Below are 11,385 nucleotides of genomic sequence, written 5' to 3'. Positions count from 1 at the left end.
CCGTGCTGCTCCCAGCCGGCTCGGTGAGAGCCTGGGCTGCCCCGAAGCATCCCGCTCATACGCCAAAACTCTGTGTAGGGGCAGAAATGGCATCTTCAAGTCCACTTTGTCCTCCTTAGAAGGTTTGTCCACCTACGGAGTCCCCTGAAAATGAAGGGATAAACCCTTTCCTGAGATGTCCCCTGAGAGATGAAGCTAGCGGTGGGGGGGTTAATTGTGCGGGGGAGCGGGGGCTCACCTTGGCTGCACAATGTGGTTTTTGAGCCTCCAGCTGCGCGGTGGCCTTCCGCTCCCCATCCCATGGCTTCGAAAGGGCTGGATGGAGCCTGTTTGCCGGACGTTTTGCTCTGAAGCGTGCCAGGGTCTTCTGCCTTAATATATATATAAAAAGATGAGATGTTTATTAAACTCAGACCCTGCTTTTTCTTCTACAATTTATGTTCCGAAGGGCTGGTAATAAACAGTTTATTAAAAAGAAATCCTGATTTATATCTGCAAAGGGTTACATTTCAGGCTGGTACCGAATGGTTTTGTAGGAGACCACCTTTTATGCTTCCCATGGCAGTTTAAAAGATTGCTAGAAAAATAATCCAGAATCTAAGTAGGTTTGGATAAAGGCAAGCCAGGACTGTACGTCAGGGTATGTGGTGCTTTTATGCAGCGAAGCGGCGGATTTTACCACGGAACATCTGGGTACTGGCTTCAGTTACAGCACAGATTTTAGTGGGATAACAAGTCTTGTTTGGCTTCACGTTCATTTTGAAGTCCCTAAACTTTATACGAATAATAAAACTGTAAGCCCATTACTTCACTATTTTCAAGGGGCTATTTCAGCCCTCCTTCAGGGTCTTGCATCTTTCTAGAGCTGGTTTTATTTTGTTTTACTAAGTGGGTATTTATCTTTTCAGTCCCCGACTTGCTTTTGCAGGAGGCAGATTTACTAATTTGTACCGATGGACACACCAGAGATGGCGGGTTTCCATTCGACCTTGCCGAACGTGCACGTTTTCTGCATTAAGGGCAGTCTAATGAAAACTGCACGTTTCTCATTCAGTGCATTCAAAGGGGCTGATGTTATTAACGTGGAAGACTATATAGTTGCTTTGGGCTACCAGTTCAACCACTCGTGAGAGTTAAAATAACGGGGGAGATTTTGCTTTCTTTTTCTGTTTGATTATAAAATGCAGAGAAGGGTAGACCTGGCTGAAGGAGTGAAGGGCCTCCTCCTTCATGTAAGAAAACAAGTTTGCAAGCCCTTACAAAAGGGTGCACATACTGGTGGGAATGCCCAGCATCGAGGATGATAACCTTGACTAATTATATATCAAGAAATACGTGCTTGGAATATAAGGCTTGTGTGAGAGTGTATAGACAGCCCATAAGACTAATGCTTACCTTGCTTACGGAGAAACCAGTGTGATACCGAATGCTGTTGAGCTCTGTATTTGGTGTCACTGACTGTACGGGCAGGAGTGAAAGGAGAATAAATCAGAACTATGTTAAAGGAAAGAGAATATCTTAGGTAAGACCAGTGAGAAGGGACTCAAGTACTGCTTGAGCTCTGTTAAATAATGAGCGGTGCAGTGAGTGAGCATTGCCTTGGAGAAAAGGCAGAGCGCAGAAGCCGCGTTCCCCACGTTTTGTTTTACATTGTGACTGAGAATACGCTACTTCTATGACAAAAACCTTCATGAGATCAAACAGGGATAGTTTCTGCCTGAGAAAAGGACTCAAATAAGCTATTGCTTACGGATGGATGGAAGGAGCTTTGAAGGCTGAGGAGATGTTATGTTTGAAAACTTTAACAAGATGTCATTAGGAGAGGAAGTATTTGCCCTTAGATTGGGAAGTAGGTCAGGGTAATAAATCATAACTCCAGGAGAACGTGCTTAAAGCTGGAAATAAATTAAGAGGGACAGAGAGAGTAAATTCTAAAAAGAAGTTTGTTCTTTCAGAATTAATTTTCTAATTTGCGCTATGCAAGGACACCCACTGAACAGGAGAAAGATAAATGTTAACACAGAGCTGTAACAGGAACCAGCCGAAAATCTCGTGGCTGCGTAGCTGGCTTTGATTGCACCCCAGGGAGCATGTCGGTCGCGCGGGACACGTCGGAAGCAGGCAAAGCGTTGTCTTTTTCAGTTCATGTGCGAGATAGCTGATACTATAACTTCACCAAAAACGTGATGATCTTCTGGGAGACATTTCACAGGATGGGTTTTAAATGCCGTTTGAGTAATCAGCAACCCGAGCGGTCTGAGAACCCAGCCCCCAGTCCATGACTGCTTCAATAAACAAAAATATACCTGAGTTACCAGAGGGATGCAAGGCGAATCCTGCGCTGAGCATCTTTCGGTGGGCTGTGTCCTTCCACCTAGGCAGGGGCGAGTGCTCAGGTAACCGTGGCAATTTCAGCATTTCTCACAGATTGCTTAGGAGAATGCAGGGTTGTTTGGGTTTTGGCCCAATTCGGGACTTCTCTGGTTTTAGGATAATTAAATTCAGTAGTTGGAGAGATGTTTGTTGCTTGCGTGACAGCTGAGATAAGAAGCAGTGGGTACTTACTGCGAGCACCTGGAAATCTGAAAAACAAAAGGCAATAATTTATCTTTCCTACTTCATTCCCCCCTCCGCGGGTCCGGATATGAGTGCCCCTCCAGCGTGACCCTCGCACGCTCACAACGTGACACACCACCGAGGCTGACACTTCCCCTGTGATTTACAGGGGAAAAGCATTGTTCGCCTAATTGAGTGTATTTCTTTCTTTTTTTTTTTTTTTATTTAAGGAAAAGTAACTTTAAAGGGGTTGAAACTTTATTAGGGTGTGAGAAAAATGATGCTTTTCATCTTTCTCACTTTTAACTTGCTCGGTACCAAAATAGAGCAGCGCTAGACCAGCTGCTGCTCCTGCTGCAAAGGCTGGTGGGGAGGCGGGAGGCGCGATGGGATCGCAGGTTCTTTGCAGGGATTATTAAACAGGGTAGACGTTTTTTATAAAGCAACCAGAATATCATGAAGATGTGAGTGCTCTCTCTCCCTCTTGCTACTTTGTTTAGGTGCAGCAGATTTGCCGCTAATTTGTTTATAGTCAAACAGTCTAAATGTGTCTCAGCATTTTGAAATCCAGAAACCTGATGCAAATTAAGCAGTTTACAGATTGGGATGATGATGGTGCGGGAAAGCCAAGCGTCTTGGAGCTGCCAGCTGGTCTCTGGATGTGAAGGAAAACATCAGTGAGCAGCGTTAACGGTTTCTAGTCCCCGTTCTTTCTCTTTCTTTGGCTACTAAATCTGCATTTAATTCCCCATGGGTTTTTACTCCTGGGTAAGAATTACTTACTTGAGTATGATTTGTAGGACTAATAGGATCTTATCCTTATTTGGGGAAGACCTTAGGGGCTCTCTCAAACTGATATTTCAGTAATAAGAAATACTGAATAAAAATCTAATAGTCCTAGGGGGTATTAAAGTTACAATTTTGCAGGGAAGATTCAATGTCAGTCAATTAAAACTTTTATAATCCTGTTACAGTGCAATAGTTGAAAAAAAGTTGTACTAGGAAAAGTAAGTAGGTTTTAAGACCCTTTCACATCATGTGAACAAGTCTAATTTAATTTAACATTTGAATTAAGCAGGTATTTTAAAGCAAGAGTATAAGACATCTCTTGCAAGTGTGTATGATAGCAGGGTAGCAGGCTCAGGGAAAGAAATGTGCTATGTTAATTTACGGAGCACGTTCTAATTCCCACTCATTTAAGAAAAAGCAGTTGCAAAGTGTTTATAAGAAAATCCAGGCAATTAGGGCTTTAACTCGAAAATGCAAAATTCATACACGTCAGTGAGATGTACTTCCAGTAGGCCAAAACACGCTTCTGGCTCAACCTTTTGCTCACTGGGTTCATGGCCATCCCCGCTCGGCACTATGGACTCGGCGTGGTTTTGTTCAGCCGGGGACTGCGCGGACCCCGACTTGTGGCCCTTGGTGAAATGTGCACGTGGGGAGCGAAGCAGGACCCGGGGGCATCGTCCCTGCGGGCAGAGCCCCCAGCCCGGCTCCAGCCCAAACCCCTTGGGCCTGCTGAAATGCCTCGAGGGGACAAAGCACCAAAGAGCAGATTCTCTTTTGAATTTACAGCTTTTTGGTTTTTACAATGCAATGTTAACAGTGATGTTGAAATGACACTTTGTCCTTCAGCAGTAACTTTCATCCAAGAATCTCGCAGCCATTTCCAGTCGCTAGCGAAGGGACACCCCCAGAAGGCAGTGCTGGGTCCCACGCCACAGCTCTCACCACGTCTTCCCCCTTTGGGGAAGAAAGTGCCCTTGGCACGCCTTTCAGCCATCTCTGAATGCAGAAATTCCCTTCTCTTCCCTTCTTCTCTTCCCTTCTTCTCTTCCCTTCTTCTCTTCCCTTCTTCTCTTCCCTGCTGTCAACCGTGGATGTATGGTTACCATAAGAAGGCCTGAAGGTTTAGGGGTTGTTTGGATGTTCGCTCACCCATGACAGTCTGACCTATCCACCCATATGCGTTCCCTCTGCTTTTGTTCGCAGTAACTAACCTTTTGCCTGCCAGCCTGGACAAATAAACAGTGGCCCAGCAGTAGAGTGGAGCTGAAACCGACCCTCTTGATAATCTGATTTTTGAGATCCATTATCACAGCTCTGCAGTTGACCCTGGCAGGTTTGAAACTCTTGCGGCACGTCCCTTCAGAGCGCCTGTCTTTTTGCACTCGGGAAAGACTTTTCAGCTTAATCATGCAGAAGTCCACCACTTAGAAAACCCAAAAAGCGTTAGAAAGCCACCCTGAAGACTGGCAGCTCCCAAACTCCTGTCCTGCTTTGGTATGATGGGCTGATGGCTGTGGTTGGACTTGCGGCGTCTTGTAACCTTTTCAGACAGATGCGTGTGTCAGCTCTGACCGTAGGCCCACCTGTGGCAGCAATCTCCATGGCCGTGCTTCACCATCTCTCTGGGCATGTACCATTTTGCCCTTTGGAGGCGAATTCTTTCTCCATCGCATGGCTCCTTAGCCATGGAGACGTTCAGTGGTGCTGGGTGAGCAGCGCCCTGCAGTGCCCGCCGAGCGGCTCAGGGCAGGCATGCGGGCTGCGCGGGTCCGTAGCTCCTCTGGTGCTTGGCAATGCTCATCCCGAATCTTTCGTCCGCTCCTCAGCAGCTGCAACAGCCTTGAGTGACCTTGGGAGCCACCCTGCACCATTTGGGCACTGTCCTCCTGCAAGGGTCCCTGCTCCCTCATGAACATCGGGCGCGCTTGCTGCTGTCATTTGTCCCAGTGACTAGCGGGAGGATTAGGAACTGGGGGCCGGAGCCTCCACGCACAGGTCTGGGCAGGATGAATCTCCCCCACCTCGCCGTGCAAAGGTCATCCCTACCTACGTAGTATATAGAAGTGAGCGTGTGAAAGAGATGATTTTCTGAACACAGGAGAAGTGGGGAGGCTGGTGGTCCTCCCTGTGACGTGGTTCACTTGCGATGGGCCATCCTGTGCTCTCAGCCACCGCAGCCTCTGAGGAAGTCACCAGAGCTAACGGTGTGACTAAGAAATCGTGTGTGCTGCTTTCTAGGGATGGCGGGGATCAGCGTGGGGGACGATATCCACGCTGGGTCTTGGAAAGTCTTTGCTGCTGTAACTCTGGCTGAGGTCTGCCAGCTCTAATGCTGAGCGCGCTGGTAGAAATATGTAAATATCAATAGGCTTTAGCACTACATTTGGTACTTTCCATTTTCAAACACTTGACAAATGTTTACATATTTTCAGCAACCCTTTTCCAACTAGGGAAAATGAAATGCAGCATCTGTGAATTACCGTGGTACATAATGAAACATTATGAGAGAGCACCTTAAGGGTTCGTTAAGGACTTGTAGGGTCTAAGATTTCCTTTGCATGCCTTTAAAGCTGAAGGCAGATAATATTAAAACTGAATCCAATTTTGGACAGTTAAGTTCAATCAGAAAAATTTGGATTCTGATGATAATTAAGGAATTGGAAATTTTGGGGGATCACCTATCAGCATAACATGTATTACTGTGGTCATAAGTAACATGGGCTAGATCTCGATTCGGTAGAAAAAGTCATAGTTTCTTTGAAGTCAGCTGAGGATCTGGATTACATGATTAAGGTGTAACTAAAAGTAACACAGGGATAAGGTTAAAAAAATACAGGAAGGAACAGAATAAAATAGAAATAATTTTTTTCCCCTGTTCATATAAATTGTATTTTCTCCTTGCCCCATATCTAGTTAACTATGAGTGTTCCTGGGTTGAAAAAAACTAGGATTCAACCTTACAATTGCATTTGATGCCAGATGCCCGCTACAGTTTTGAGTTCCCGTTGCTGTGTCTTTGCTCCGAGATATACACCGCCCCTGCAAACCACTGCGGGACACCATCCTGACTTGTTACTGCAGCTGCTGTCCTGCTTCGCTCTTCCAGCTGCCAGAGGGCTTTCTGGAGAGCTGCTGCTGTTACTCTCTGTGTTATTGCAGGCATTACTGGTCATTACTGGTTAGCCTGGAAGCACTGAGAAGCCCTAGACAGTAAAAAGGAAGATACGGTAAAATTGCAGATGAGAATTTCTGAGTAGCTGTTGCAGGAAAACTGTGTGTGTAGAGGTAGGGAAGCGGGCATGAATACTAACGTACTTGAGCTGGCTGTGGTTTGTAATCCTATGTACGTGTGTGGTGGTGTTCCTGACGCTGAAGAAAACTGAGTGTGTGATGGAAGCTGAGGGAATCGGCCTCTGTGCACTTGAAAGGGTTTCAAAGTAGTCAGCAATTTGCGCTTTTTTAATCATCTACCAAAAAGTAGAAAGGAAGAAGCGTATAAGCAATTCCAGTGTGCTCACAGCACAGCTTTCCACAAAACGTGAGCGCTCCGGTTGTTGCTGGAGCCGCTGGAGGCTCGGCTTCCCCCTGCTCCTGCCCAGCAAGTCGCGCCAGTGACCCGCAGCCCCTTGCCTGTCGCTGCCTCTCCCGCAGCGCCCTGCCCTGCGCGAGCCCCTTATTTTCTCCCCTTTAACAAACACCTTGTTGGCTGTGGGCAGCTGCCAGGCGAGCGGTATTCCCCAGGCCCTAGGAATGGCTCAAGCAACTTTACCTCCTTCGGTGGTTAATGCAGTTAATGACTTCGGTTTTAATTTTTAGCGCTTTCCAAAGGTCTTTCTGACCTCCAGCCATAAGTCCCGGCAGTTTGAGGATGCGACACCGGGATGCACGGACCCCGGTTCTGCTCCTGCTCTTTATGATACCCTGACACTTCAGTCATCCCTGTCCCTCGTGAGTTTTGGCAAGGGCGGTTGCTCATAATGTCATTCAGAAGTATTCCAGAGAAACAGTGGGAAACTCCGTACCAAATACCAACATGCTTGTGTTGGTTGTAATTTGTAATTGTTCGTATGTGTTCCTCCCCGCTAATCCCCTTGCTGAAATTCATTATGGAGAGACAGAAACATACACTCAGAGAGCTGTGCTGAAGGCAGAATGACTTGGCCGAGGAAAGTAGCTATTGTTTTATGATTAAAGGAAGGGATTATATTGGGATTTCCTTGAACAAGGAAAGTCGCTGCCCCACTTTTATTGCTTGTAGCAAGGGGATAATAATTACTGTCCATTATAAAACACCTCCAGATCTTGCGATGAAAGATTTGTGGTAGAGCTGCCTGGCATTCAGGGTTGGTTATCTTAAATGGCCTGGAGTTGTGCAAACGAAGATTTCTCTGCCTTACCTTATTTGTCCTACTGGGGCTCCAATCCTGCTGAGGCTATGGAGAAAATTCCCCTTCTCCGAGTTGGGCATCTGACATGAGATTTGCCCCTGGACGAGCTGGTACCAGTCACCCATCCCGTGACACTTGCCCCCTCCGTGAGCCATGTCCAGCCACCTGGGGATTTTGTAGGGGCTTAGGAGGATGAGCAGGTACGATGGTAGGAACACAGGCCAGCCCGTGCCGGAGCGGTCAAGGGAAGTGGAGCTCGGCACAGGGGGGGCGAGCCGGCAGCTGGCTGCCACCCAGTGCTCCAGCACATCCCTTCTTCCCGTGCCGCTGCCATCCCCTTGCAAGGAGAGGTATGAGAGAACAACTGAGCATTGTAACAGAGGTCGCGGGGGACCCGCTGTTTGTTTGGTTTTGACACTCACTGCTGAGTTGCATGGGTCGAGATGGCTGTGAAGGAGAGAAGCGCTAGTATGTGGTCTCTGATTAAAAAAAGAAAAACTACGAGGCATTTCCTCGAGTGTCCCAAATGGCATCTCTTCGCTCAACTGGTTTTTGAAGCATCCAGCTACCACCAGCTCCAGGATGGCAATTTCGATGTAATCAGAGTTGAATCTGTTTCCACTAAAAGTGGAAAAATAAATAAGGCTCAGTTTAGAAACAAAATAGTCCATGTAAAATTTGATTTTTGATACCATATCTCCCTGAGTATGTTTGCTTTTCAACATGTCTAATTTGAGACAGCTCTGCATTTTACAATGTTACCCCTTCGGAGTTAACCTCTCCCCTAAGTTGTAGTTTGTTGCCACTGTTGTTCATTAAGATTTGGTGGAAATGTACTCTTATTTCTGCATACCTTATTTTTACATAGTTGGATTTTTTCCCCATGCTACTGTCATTCGCTTTGCTAAAACCATATTCCCAGCAAAGGAAAATCATGGGTTGAATTGGAGTTGCAAGAGGTGGTCGGTTAGTCCACTCGTTATTGACACGGTGGACCCTAAATGCTTCAAAGGTACCATTATAGTCCATCATGTCCGGGCGTACTTAGGGAGCTTTAATCCATGGATTACAGGACTGTAAATGCTCCCAGTTACAGCTGGTCCTGCCAACAGGAGCTGCCATGTCAAGCTGGCTGCAGTGCTACGCAAAAATATTTCTCTTTAAAATCCACGGAGACAGCGATACACCCCGAACGCATCCCTGTTGGGGCTGCGTTCCTTGTCCCCCACCCCATTCCGTCGGGAAAGGCTTTGGGCTGGTGCACATCTCCGGCTGCGCTGGCCGAGCTGGCGACGCTCCCACAGCCCTGCGTGGCCCGTGCTTTTCCCCAGGCACGAGGCAGGACCAGACAACAAGTTTTCAAGAGCGCTGCTTTTAAAAAAAAAAAAAAAACAAACAACAAAACAAAAAACAACAACAAACCCAAATGAAAAGCATACCAAACGTTTTCCAGATCCTTTAGGGAATACCAAGCATTAAATGGCAGGCCTTCACTTTTCCCCTCTGGTCTCCCCCTAAACAAACAAACCGAGCAGCTCCCAGTAAATACTTAAAATTTTAAAGGCATTATTTTTCCTTGTTTGCATATTAAAAATAATTAATTGTATTACTGTCGAAATTGGTGGGAATTTTTAAACTCCTCTGTGGCTGAGGTGATAACTCTGAGGTACATATGTTTGTGTTACATATCTCTGGAAATGAAGGCTATAATGGAAAAGCTCACAGCCTCTTTACTTGCAGCGTTCCTATAATAAGTCAAAGAAGTCACACAGTGCCCTTTTATTTCCGAAGCTGGACTTAAATCACGTCAATAAATCTACAGACTTATTATGAGATGCAGCATGGGTAATGTAAACAAGTTTAAAAAAACAAAAAACCAACAGACCAGAGTTTAAAAATAGGACGTAAGGAGGGAAAAAAGTTAACCATCCCTACAATAAAAAGAGAAGAAATGCAACACAAAAGCACTGTGGCAGGCAGTGCCTTGAAATTATCCTCACTAAATTACAGTCACACACTTTCCACTCTCTGTAATTAAACGTTAGGGTTTATTTATTCCAGATGCATTTGTTTCAGGTAAACCCAGATCTTTTTTTTTTTGTGTTTGTTTTGTTACTGTAAATCCTTTACAGGTCTCTGTGACCTGCAGACAGTCGAGAAGTAAAGCAAATTATTTCCATAGATCAAGGCACTTGAAGATGACTTGTGAACAGTACTGGCATTGCACGTGAACTTAATACTCTTGCTCCCTCTTTACAGAACGTAGGTATATTCGGTGACATTGAGCCTTCCTGTGAGTGCGCGTGTCTGTGCGTGAAATAAATGCACAATGAAGTCCAAACAGCAGTACACAACTGCTTTGACTCCAAACAGCCAAAGAAAATGGATTCTCGGCTTGCTGGGTGGGATTTCTGTGATGGGATGTAAGCAAGGAGCCTCTGATACCTCGTGGGGGTACACCCTGCGCAACCGCTATATTTTGCTGGAAAAAAACGGCTTGCTTAGGGGCAGACAGAAAATACCGTAGGCTTGACAGGCAAAATGAAAAATTGGGTGATTTTATCTGCCCCCGCGGCCCCCTGTTTCTGGCTTTGGTTGAGGATGTGCCCACCCCGCTGATCTCACAGCCTGCGGCAAGAGCCTGCAAGGTGCTGCCGCAGCTTTGGCTAATTTATCCCCCAACTCGGAACCTAAGCCAGTTGCAAATCCTGTTATCCTCTCCATTTCTGCTTATAATGGCAGTTTACCTAGATATTTGCAGGTCTTTGTCTAGGTGAAGTTTGTTACGTAAAGGGCTTAAAGGCTGGGCAGGGGGCTTGTGTACATGGGGTTTTGGAAAGGTCAGGCTCACTGCCCAAGTGGAAATCATTAAAAAGATAGGAATGAATTGTAATCATCATAAAATCTATGTTCCAATTTAACGATAATTTTCATATATGTGCTTATAGCTAAAACTTATAACATGGCCAGACAGCTGCTTTTGTTTATTTATACTTTCTGAAGGGAAAAAAAACCAACCTCTGGCAAGATGGTAAATTTTGAGGCGTTTAAAATAACTTGCATCCCACTGCAAATGTACAGCGTGCATTTTTCATCTGTTGATCTATTTAGATAAATACATACAGGTTCATTAAGTAAACCTCTTCTGAGGCGTGGCTGTTGCTACCGGAGTGTGTGTGCAGCCCAGGAGCTGCTCACCTGGGGACAGGACCGCCGCCTTCCAGGTGAAAATAAAAGGAAACCCCGGCCACCTGCCACGACTGCCGCTGCCCCGGCATCGCTCAGCCTGCCCGGGCTCGGCGTCCTGGTGGCCGGCGGGCAAAATTGGAAGGTGGGCCGGGAGCAGCTCTACCTAGGAGGAGATGGGGAACCCCTGGGTGCTCCCTGCTCACAGCCTGGCTCCCCAAAGTGGGTCAGGGGGGAAAAGAGAAGGGCGGGGGGGAAGAGAAAAGAAAGAAGAAAGAAAACTTTTCTTTTTCCTTTCTTTTGGAAATGAAAGAATATACGAGCAAGTCATATTTTCTCAAGGACATTTTTCAGTGTTGCTCTTGTTGCTGGTCTGGAGCTGCTGGTGTCTGTGTGTGCCATCCTGGTCCCTCCAAGCTGCGGCGGGTTTTCACCTTTCATTTCGTGCCATGCTTGTGGTTGC

Source organism: Fulmarus glacialis, unplaced genomic scaffold, assembly GCF_000690835.1.
Source record: "Fulmarus glacialis isolate BGI_N327 unplaced genomic scaffold, ASM69083v1 scaffold4897, whole genome shotgun sequence".
Classification (NCBI taxonomy): Eukaryota; Metazoa; Chordata; class Aves; order Procellariiformes; family Procellariidae; genus Fulmarus; species Fulmarus glacialis.
Note: the sequence above shows the minus strand (reverse complement) of the source record.